The sequence below is a fragment of the Nematolebias whitei genome, chromosome 23, assembly GCF_014905685.2.
Source record: "Nematolebias whitei isolate Nwh7 chromosome 23, NemWhi1, whole genome shotgun sequence".
Classification (NCBI taxonomy): domain Eukaryota; kingdom Metazoa; phylum Chordata; class Actinopteri; order Cyprinodontiformes; family Rivulidae; genus Nematolebias; species Nematolebias whitei.
This window is the reverse complement of record NC_056520.1, coordinates 11483360-11493078: the sequence shown is the minus strand read 5'-3', so window position 1 is coordinate 11493078 and position 9719 is coordinate 11483360. Positions and strand designations below refer to the sequence as shown.

The 9719-nt window shown below is 38.3% G+C and overlaps 1 long non-coding RNA gene across 1 annotated transcript; it reads left to right on the top strand.

The window, feature by feature from the left end:
* The first annotated feature begins 630 nt into the window (after positions 1-630).
* On the top strand, positions 631-9465 carry LOC119428693. Its single transcript, XR_005187711.1, has 3 exons — positions 631-661; positions 2658-2808; positions 9169-9465. It is a non-coding gene; the product is annotated as an uncharacterized LOC119428693 (long non-coding RNA).
* The last annotated feature ends 254 nt before the right edge of the window (positions 9466-9719 follow it).

Genomic DNA, 9719 nt, shown 5'->3' with positions numbered 1-9719 from the left:
ATAACTCTAACTACTGTTCTGCTGTGCCACCTCCTAAAATATGACACTTTAAATGTTTGCCTCTAAAACACAAGCAAAGTTGTGTTTCTCTGTATTTCATACAAGCAGCACCTGCTTTGTAGATCAGCACTGTTGAGTTTTTAGGCATTGCTATTACAAAACATTGCTAAATAAAATGGATGGCTCGTTGTAGACTCTGTCCTGTTGCTCTTCCTGTTGGACAATACACTCGTGCAGCAAGTTACAAAGATCATGTACACTATCAGATGAAATGACAAACTCCATACCCAACCTCCTGCCTCACGGAAACACACATGCCTGGCACTGTGACATCAATTTTGGAATAAGATGTAAGTCCAAAAGTGGCAAATATAAACTAAGTGTAATCCAATCATATAACTAAATATATATATATAACTCATGTCTATACATGTTCAGAGCACCACAAGCAGGTTGGATGTGTATGGTGCCAAGGTTTATCTGTATCCTTAAGTTCTTACAACACCTTCTCATATCTCTGAACTTGTCTCAGCAAGGACCTCAGTCATAAAGATTAAAAGTCCTAAGGTTGGGCTAAAGTCCAGGGGTTAGTTCTGCCTGCTTAAAAAGGTTTGCTGAAAACACCAGTCCATCTCACGCAAGAGAAGACGGGTGCACGAAGGTAAGTGATTCCAGAAACTTTTCCCAATTTCTGATTTCTTCCATAAAACAAGGCCAGTTTATTTCATATCCAAGTCGTATGGCAGGGAATTAAACATAATTAGTCTTTAAATAATGTTTTGCAAGTTTGGAAATAACAATGAGCAAATAAGATTTTCATTTGATGCTAAGAAATGGAAAATTAGCGCGTAATTTTGTTTTCTACACATTCACAACCTATTTATCTTTTACCAGTAGGTTCTTTCCATTGTATTCATTTGTGCTATGTTTATGTCGCCACCCACCAAACGTTGTTTCCAATGCTCTTTTTTGTTTATGTTAACAACAAATTCTTGTATTTTTATGTTTAAAAGCAAAGTTTTGGTTGAGCTTTTGCCACAGACATTAGGCAGGAATTGTAAATTAAAACATATCATACCAAAAAAGCAAATGTTAAAGTATTGCAAACAGGAACCACTGAAACTTATTAATGCAACTTTGTTGACCAAGAGTTATGTGTTTGTATATTTGACATCATTAAACAATGGGACATTTAATCTAAATATTCAATGAAGAATCTATGGAATGACTAATTGTGAGGAAATCTGAGGTTCTTCATCAGACTGTGTTGCTCTTTAAAAGTTGCTAGACCGAAAGTCTTGAGTCTCACTAGTCTGCAGCTGTTGGAGACTAGTTGTCTACTTGAAGTTTGAGAGAAAAGTCCAAGAAAATAGGCAGATCTTCAGTTCCTGAATTCAGTTTGCGACCAAGCCACTGGCGAGCTGTGCGATCTTCTACCACTTATCTGTAGTCAGGTCGCAAAGGCAGCAGGTCCAGGAGTAAAACCTGAAAATCCCTTTTATCGACACTCCCTAGCTCCTCCTAGAGGACACCAAGGCGTTCCCAGGCCAGAGAGAATTTATAATCTCTACAGATAGCTCTGGGTCTGCCACTGGACTTCCCAATGGGGAATCCTAATCCCAATCAGATGCTGGAACTATCTCAACTGACTTTTGATGCAAAGGAGCAGCAGCTCTACTCCAGTCTTCCCCAGAAGAAAGAGCCTGTCACCCTATCTCTAAGGCTGTGAAGCAAAATGAAAACTTTAATGCGACAGTCACAAGTTTCTGCCACGGTTGTTTTGGGTTAGGTCAGAAATTAAACAGTTTGGAAACTACTGATGTCGATAAAAGGGACAACATACAAGTAAATATCATCCAAATTCTTGACAAGGGGCAGCACGGTGGTGCAGTTGGTCAAGCTGTTGCCTCTCAGTGAGAAGGTCGCCAATTCAAATCCTGGCTGGGAACCTTTCTGGGTGGAGTTTGCATGTTCTCTCCGTGCACGCGTGGGTTTTCGCCGGGTACTCCAGTGTCCTCTCACAGACCAGAAACATGCATGTTAGACTGATGGGTAACTCTAGATTGTTCCTAGGTGTGAGTGAGAGAGTGAATGGTTGTCTCCTTTGTCTCAATGTGTCCCTGTGATGGACTGGAGACCTGTCCAGGGCGTCCCCCGCCTCTCGCACAGTGATAGCAGGACATGGGCACCAGTGACCCCCACAACCCAAACAGGAAGAAGCGTATAATGATAATGGATGGATGGTCAATGACCAGAATTAACATAAACTAATTTAAGGGTTCAAGATGCCTGCGACAACTCTCACACTCTTAAGAGAATTTGTCACACAATTTTATTCAAACGTGTTCAAAAGTCACGTGGAAAGAATGCGAACCACTGCAACTCACGCTAAGAAATTGAGAAACTTCGCAAACCTTTTGTAGACATTTCATATCTTCCTTGTGAACGTCGTTTGCCTGCTAGTCGCTAGCAGTCACAGCCCAGGGAGACACTGGTTACAGGAAGACTCAGTTTAATAATCGCTGTGAACTGGGAAACCAAACTGGCCTTTTTATCTCTCTTGGTTTGGGGTGGCTTTGAAACAAATGATACATGTGAAATATTACAAATACCACTGTGCTTTTTTCCCCCTTTCTCATGTAATTTTCATTCTTCAGTAGAACTGCTGATGGGGACCACCACCACACCCCTACACGTGCCAGAGGACTCCCCATTGAAGGCCAGAAGTGGCTTGTGGGCCGCCTGTTGATAACCATTACTCAACAGTATTTTTCCAAAATCCAAGATTTCTACACTCAAGTATTTTAGGTAAATATTTGTACTTCAATAGACAATTTTATTTACTTTAAGGGAAATTTAAGTAAAGTAAGTAAAACTTTATTTCTATAGCACCTTTCACAGACAAATGGATCACAAAGTGATCCAGGCAAGACAATTAAAACAAAACAAACAAACAAACAAAAATAAGATTAAGTAAAAGCCTGTCTGAAAAAAAAAAAAGTCTTGTTTTTTTCTTAAAAAAAAAAAAAAGAGTCTGTAGAGTCTGTGCAGCGTAGGAACAGAGGGAGGGCGGTCCAGAGCCTCGGAGCCACCGCCCGAAAAGCGCGGTCTCCACGGGTTTTAAAATGGGTTCAGGGTACAGACAACAACATTTGACTCAAAGACCTCAGAGTCCTAGATGGAGTTAAAGGATCCAAAAGGTCAAGAATGTATTTAGGAGCCTGGCCGTGGATAGCCTTGAAAGTTAAAAACAAAATGTTAAAGTTAATCCTCAAGTGCACAGGAAGCCAGTGCAGGGAGGCAAGAACAGGAGTTCTGTGTGCTCTTCGGTCACTTTTAGTCAGCAGCCTTGCTGCAGCATTCTGCACAGACTGAAAGACGAGCCAGGGAGGGTTTATTAAAACAAATTAAAAGACTATTACAATAGTCTAAGCGGGGGGAAATAAAAGCATGAATAACCATCTCTAGCTCAGTCTGTGACACAAAAGATCTCAACTTAAAGATGTTCCTTAAATGATGAAAACAGTTCCGAACAAGAATTTTACATTTGTCAAAAGACAAGAAACTGTCAAAGATGACACTAGTTTTCACAGTAGGAGATAAAGACATGAGATGCTGTTTAATTAAAGGAATCTTATTATCAGGGGGAAAAAACAAGAGTTTCCATTTTATTTGCATTTAACTGCAGATAATTGTTTTCCAGCCATGATTTGATTTCAGACAGACCGTTGAGATTAGACAGTTTGTGCATCTCGGAAGGTTGAAAAGAGCAATACCACTGAATGTCATCCGCATACAGATGATAAGTTAAATTTTTATAGCGTTTTAGGATAACCCCCAAAGGATAAACATACAATAAAAAGAGGATTGGCCCCAAAACTGAACCTTGGGGTACTCCACAAGACAATGGTGCACTAACTGAGTAAACCTGGCTCATAAAAACTGAAAAAGACCTTTCAGATAAGTAAAAGGTGAACCAGTCTAACACAGTGCCAGAGATGCCAAACAAGTCTCTCAGTCTGTTAATAAGAACAGTATGATCCACAGTGTCGAAGTGTGTTTAGACAGTGTTTAGACAACCCCCCCCCCTCCCCCAACATATTTGATCATATCCCAAAGTTTAAAAACCACAAATATAGCTTAAGGATCTTGTAGTTTTATGGTTCACGGTGCAGTTTCTTTAGTTTTAGAACAAGAACTGAGTAGTGGTTGCAAAATAAATTATTTTTCCAGTCACAAGAGATACAAAAGAAAGACCTTCGTAAATCTGCGAGTTTACAGCGACTGTCTGATGTGCTGAAATGTGAACTGATATTCAGCCCTCCACACACAGTTCTTTAGACGCAGACCGTCTGATAGCGTTTTGTTGCATAGAGATGTTAACAAGTGTCACTGCACTCAATATGATCTAAATTCAATACTGACTGGATTCTGTACAGCTTGCAGACCCAGTGCTAGCGCACACCCACTCTGATTGTAATGCAATTAACAAGCCTCTATCTGTGCAACGTGATACGTACTAAGTGGGAAAGGAAGAGCTCAAAGGCATTTGGCTTTTTTCTCATTCGTTTTTGTAGCACTGTTGGAATACAGAGTTTTATTTTATTCAAATCTCAAATTTAATCTGTCAGGGTCAATAGACAAAATGTTGTGTACTGTTTAACCCATCTGTAATCAAACCAGAATAGTTGATGTGCACAAACTGTAGCTAGTTTGTAGCTTTAAGGGAATTTCTCTTAGTTGCATTCCTCAGCATGGTGTTACTGGAAAAGTTAATGGGATAGTCCAGTCAAGTTTGAGGTGATGTTCTGACAAATAGTTGTCAATAGTTAGCACTTTACCAGTCGTGACATCAGTTATAGAGTGTGGAATTTGGAAAAAGAGGCAACAGTATTTGTCCAGGCTAGGCTAATTACAAGTTTCAGTTTTTTACCTTTAAAACAACTCTCTCAAAAGCAAGACAATGGTGTGAAAGGATGCTGCATTAGATAATAATAAACCTTTATACATCTTCTTGACACCATTTATTTAGTTCAATGCTGTATTCTCAACTGTTAGTACAAGAACATATGAATTTGTACGCTAATAGCACCAGCTGAATGTAGTATGTAAGTATGTATCTTTATGTAATGTATGTATTTATATAATGTGTCCGTCAACCTGATCAGTGCTTCCAGTCAAATACACCCCTGATATCTCCAGCCAGACTGTAGTGTTCTTTCACACCAGTACGGTATGTTGTTTTTGAGAAAGAGTTATGTATGCCTAAAAATAAAAATTTTAATCAGACCCTTGTTTGGCTAGATGTTACCCTAGTGTTTATAAGGACTTTACCCCATTTCTCCATACTTTATGCTCCATGGCTGATGTTATGGCTGATAAGGTACTATTACCAACTCTTTATGACAAACGGTCAAAACTGACTAGAATACAGCTTTAACATTAGTGTCCTTCACTAGTTTATATCCATCCATCCATCCATCATCTATCCATCCATCCAACTACCTAGCCATTTCCTTTTGTAAACAATCCTTCTTTTGGCTGTTCTGTCTTCAGGGGTCACCACAGCGAGTCACCCTCCTCCATCTCTCTGTCCTCCGCATCCTCTGTCCTCGCTCCAACTACCTCCATGTCTTCTCTAACTGCATCCATATATCTCCTTTTTAGACCTCCCTCTGTCTTTTTCCTGGCGTGGCATTTCTAACATCCTATCAATAGGCCGTATTTTCCGCCGTAAACGTCGCATCAGTCAAAATGTGTCTAATAAATTGGAAAAATACATAAATACGTCACTTTGCCATATACGTCGCATCTATTATGCATCACCGCTAACAACCCGGAAATGTGGGCTGGTGTTATGTGAAAAATAGATTGGCTGCCAAATGGCAGCTGCTGGAACATGCACGGGAGGACTTTAACAAGAATTTGACAAAATTAACACTTAAAAACAATTATTTGTTTGTTCGAAATTATAGCAAAGGTGTGTCTCAGTTGAACTTTTACTTCATAAATGCACTTAATGGTCAAATCAGCTTCATTTCGCCGGGGCGGCGCAGCGAAATGCAGCTCATTTGACGGTTGCTCCAGGCGAGCTGGACGAAGGTGACATTCTAAGGCAAGCCGATCGTGTCATTAATAGCCACTTTTACCTATTAAATAACAACGGCATGCCATACTACTAGAGTGCCATCTAGCGGCTGAATATGGTAGTGTTCAATATTTTTAGTCAGAATTAATGAAAACGGTCATATCTCAGTCAAAAACTGGTTTATAAAATGTGGGGAAAAATCCATAAATAAGTTGCATTGGCGTATGTCGCAGGGCATGCAAATTATGCAAAAAAACGTGACTTATAGGGCAAAAAATATGGTACCCATTGTCTCCCCTCTGACCATGTCCAAAACTTGTAAGTCTTACAGCAACAGAGACACAATGTATAAAATAAGACAGAAATGCCTACACTTTGATGTTCAAACCAAAAGTTTAGATAATCTAAAAAAAAAAAAAAAAAAATCACAAAGCTTAAACTGTAATTTTGTACAAATTATATACAGTATATATAAAAAAAATGCCAGTTAAAACATAAAGTCAAACTTTATGTGACTCATTTAAGCATTATGTAATATTTCCATTGCATGTCTGCAGCATGGAGCTCAAAAGAAGGCGGACTTTTCTTTGCTAAAAACAAAAAAAAAAGACGTATGTGAAAACATTTTGTAGGTTTTTTTTGCTCATCGACTGCTTTCAATAATCACAGCAGAAAAACAAACACCTGCGAGTAAAGAAAATGTCCATGTATGCAAGAGTGGGATTTGGATCAAACAATATCCAGCCATCTTTTGGAACTGCAGCTCAGGAATAATTAACAATAGAAACATCATTTGAAGTTTGAACGGGCCAAAGAAAGTTGGGCTTTACATGATCAAACTGTTAAAAATTGGACCTTTTGAGAAGGAATTTGATACACGTTGGAATTGTTGACCAGTACCTTCATCTCACATTCATTTCTTTGTACCATTTTCTCCCTTTTTTTCTACTTTCAAGCATTTTTCCTATGCAGTCCTTTCCCTCTTTAGCTTTATTCTACCCATTCGTCCATTTATCTCAATTTATCTTCAGGTGTTATCTGTCCATTTAAAGTGGAGGGCAATTAGGCCGTCAGTCTCATTAATAATCCATTGTTAAGCTCATTAATTATTTACCTTAATTGCTGATTTAAGTTTCGCATCCCCTGACACAAAGAGCCTTGGGAAGCCAAACACACTCACTCACACATACAGAGGTCACTGGTTCTGAGGTGATAGACGAATCGAGTTTCACTTGTTCTCATTCAGCTCTTTTCCTTTCTTTGTCCTTTTTGCGTTCTCTCTCTCTCTTTCTCTCTCTCTCTCTTTCTGTGGGGGTGTGTGCAAACATGCAGGAGCTGTGATCCTGTAGTAGTAGATGTGAGGTTTCACGGATCAATACAGCTGATTGGGTGTAAATGAAAAGAGAGCAGCAGGTATTAAAACTGTGTCACCATCGCACTAATGAGGCCGCGGGCAACAGGGAATACAAAGGTTTTTATTTGGAGGACAGAGTAAGGTTTATATACTGAGTAAGAGCAGTAGATGTGTCAGTTTAATTACCTAAACGTGTTCGTTTGAATAAAAAATATTAGCATTTTGTATAAAATGTCCGTTCTACTACCAATAAAGCCATAACTCAAAACTATATATTGTTTGTTTTCCAGTTTTGTGCTTACAATTTAAATTCTGAGAGAAAAAACTAAAATTGTTGAGGGAAATATAGTCAAACTAGTCATAGACTTTAATGGAAAATTACCGTCTTTTCCAGCGTATAAGTCACCGTTTTCTTTTTTCTCACAAATTTTTCAGTCGGGCGACTTATATGCCAGAAAATGTGGTACTCCTAACGCTCGTTAATTTGGCATACCACTCCAATTTTGTTTAATCTTTAAGCATATAACAGGAGTCAGGGTTGTACAGTCTGTAGCTGGTTCAAATCTCTGATGCTAGAACCCTAACTGGTACCGGGAAAATAGACAGAATTACTCCTGTGCCCGTGTCTCTTCTCTGGCTTCCTGGTTAATACAGGATTGATTTTAAAACTGCTTATTTTTGGCATTTGGTCTGACATTTAAATACTATACTAATACTACTAAAATTTTAACTTTTCTACCCTTATTATGAATTGAAGGTCTCAGATCTTCCGAACAGCGTTTTTTTGTTCCAGGTTTTGGAATGGTCAGTAAGGAAAATTAAAAATACATTTATTTGGCTTTTAATTGCAATTAATAGTTTTGTGTTTTCAAGTATTGTATTTTCTGGCGTATAAGTCGAAGGACGGATAAAGCTATGCAAAAAAACCTGTGACTTATACTCCAGAAAATACGGTAAAAATAGCTATCCCAGACTTACTATCATAAATCTGAGTATCGTCTGCATAACAGCGAATAAAAGTTTCACAAAAAACATAACTTAAGGGAAGCATCTATAATATAATTTTTTTTAGTTTTAATTAGGGTGTTAACCTGTAATTGATAAAAAAACATATATATCGGTTTTCTAGGGAAGGATGTTGACAGACAAATGTTTCATTCACCAGATTCTGTGTCTATCAAATGTTTCTGCGGCTGACCTCAGGGATGCTTCTGTGTACCTTACTATTTAGCTAACTAATCACAGAAAAGAATGTAAAATAAATCAATTTGTACAGATTACACCCCTGGGTCCTTCACTGTTCCATCTGTCTCCTATCATAGTCCACTGGGACTCCTTTCAGCTTTCAACCTGTCGTATACCGTTTCAAACAAGAAGGTGCTCAGAGCTGATCCCTGATGTACACCAACAGATATTAACAGTTTTTTTTTATGCCCCTTTGCCTGTTTATTTGCATGCATGTAAATCCATCAACACAGCACATTAGATTAGCAACAGTTAGCTAACAAATATTGAATAAAATCAACATATTTGATCCGACAAAAGAATGTTCTGTTTACCTGGTGAAAAACGTTGTGTGTTTATTTCTCCTTATCGTTCATTTTTCTTTCCAAGCTTATCTTAACACCTTTGAACCTGATCTTAACTTTGAGATCAATGAGTGTAGAAGCATTTATCAGTGACGAACTGAACTCATGTCTGTTGCTTTCTTTCTGTTTTTCTGCAGGTTTGCGGTCATGAAAAGTCTGGCTGGACTACGTTTGAATGAACGGAGAGGTGACATTATGCTGTCAGTAACAAGGATTCATCCTGTTGTGATGCTGACAGGAAATCATTGTTACTGGGAGTGTATGTCACACGCACAAACACAAAGATCTACTGTAGGAAGTAGTAACTGTTTTAGTTGTTTGTTTGACTTTAGACACTTTTTGTTCTTCTGAGTTAAAGGTCCCATGTGCTACAGAATGTTTCAATGTATGTAACAAAACTGACTACTAAGGTAATAATAAAATGATACATAAAGTCTCTGCGGTTCTAATTTCCGTGGGTTTGCAATGTTACAACAGATATGTTTACCAAACGTCACCTTGATACAGAGGTATGCATTGACCCTTGGCATAAATGTTCAGTGCTACTTATCTGTGTTTCCTGTTATATAGAAACTAAATCGAGTCACTTAGTTACCAGACAAAAAAATCTCGGTCACTTTCTAGTATGTCATTCAACCAATTTTTTTATATTTATTATTACCCATTATAAATCCATCTGACAAGTATT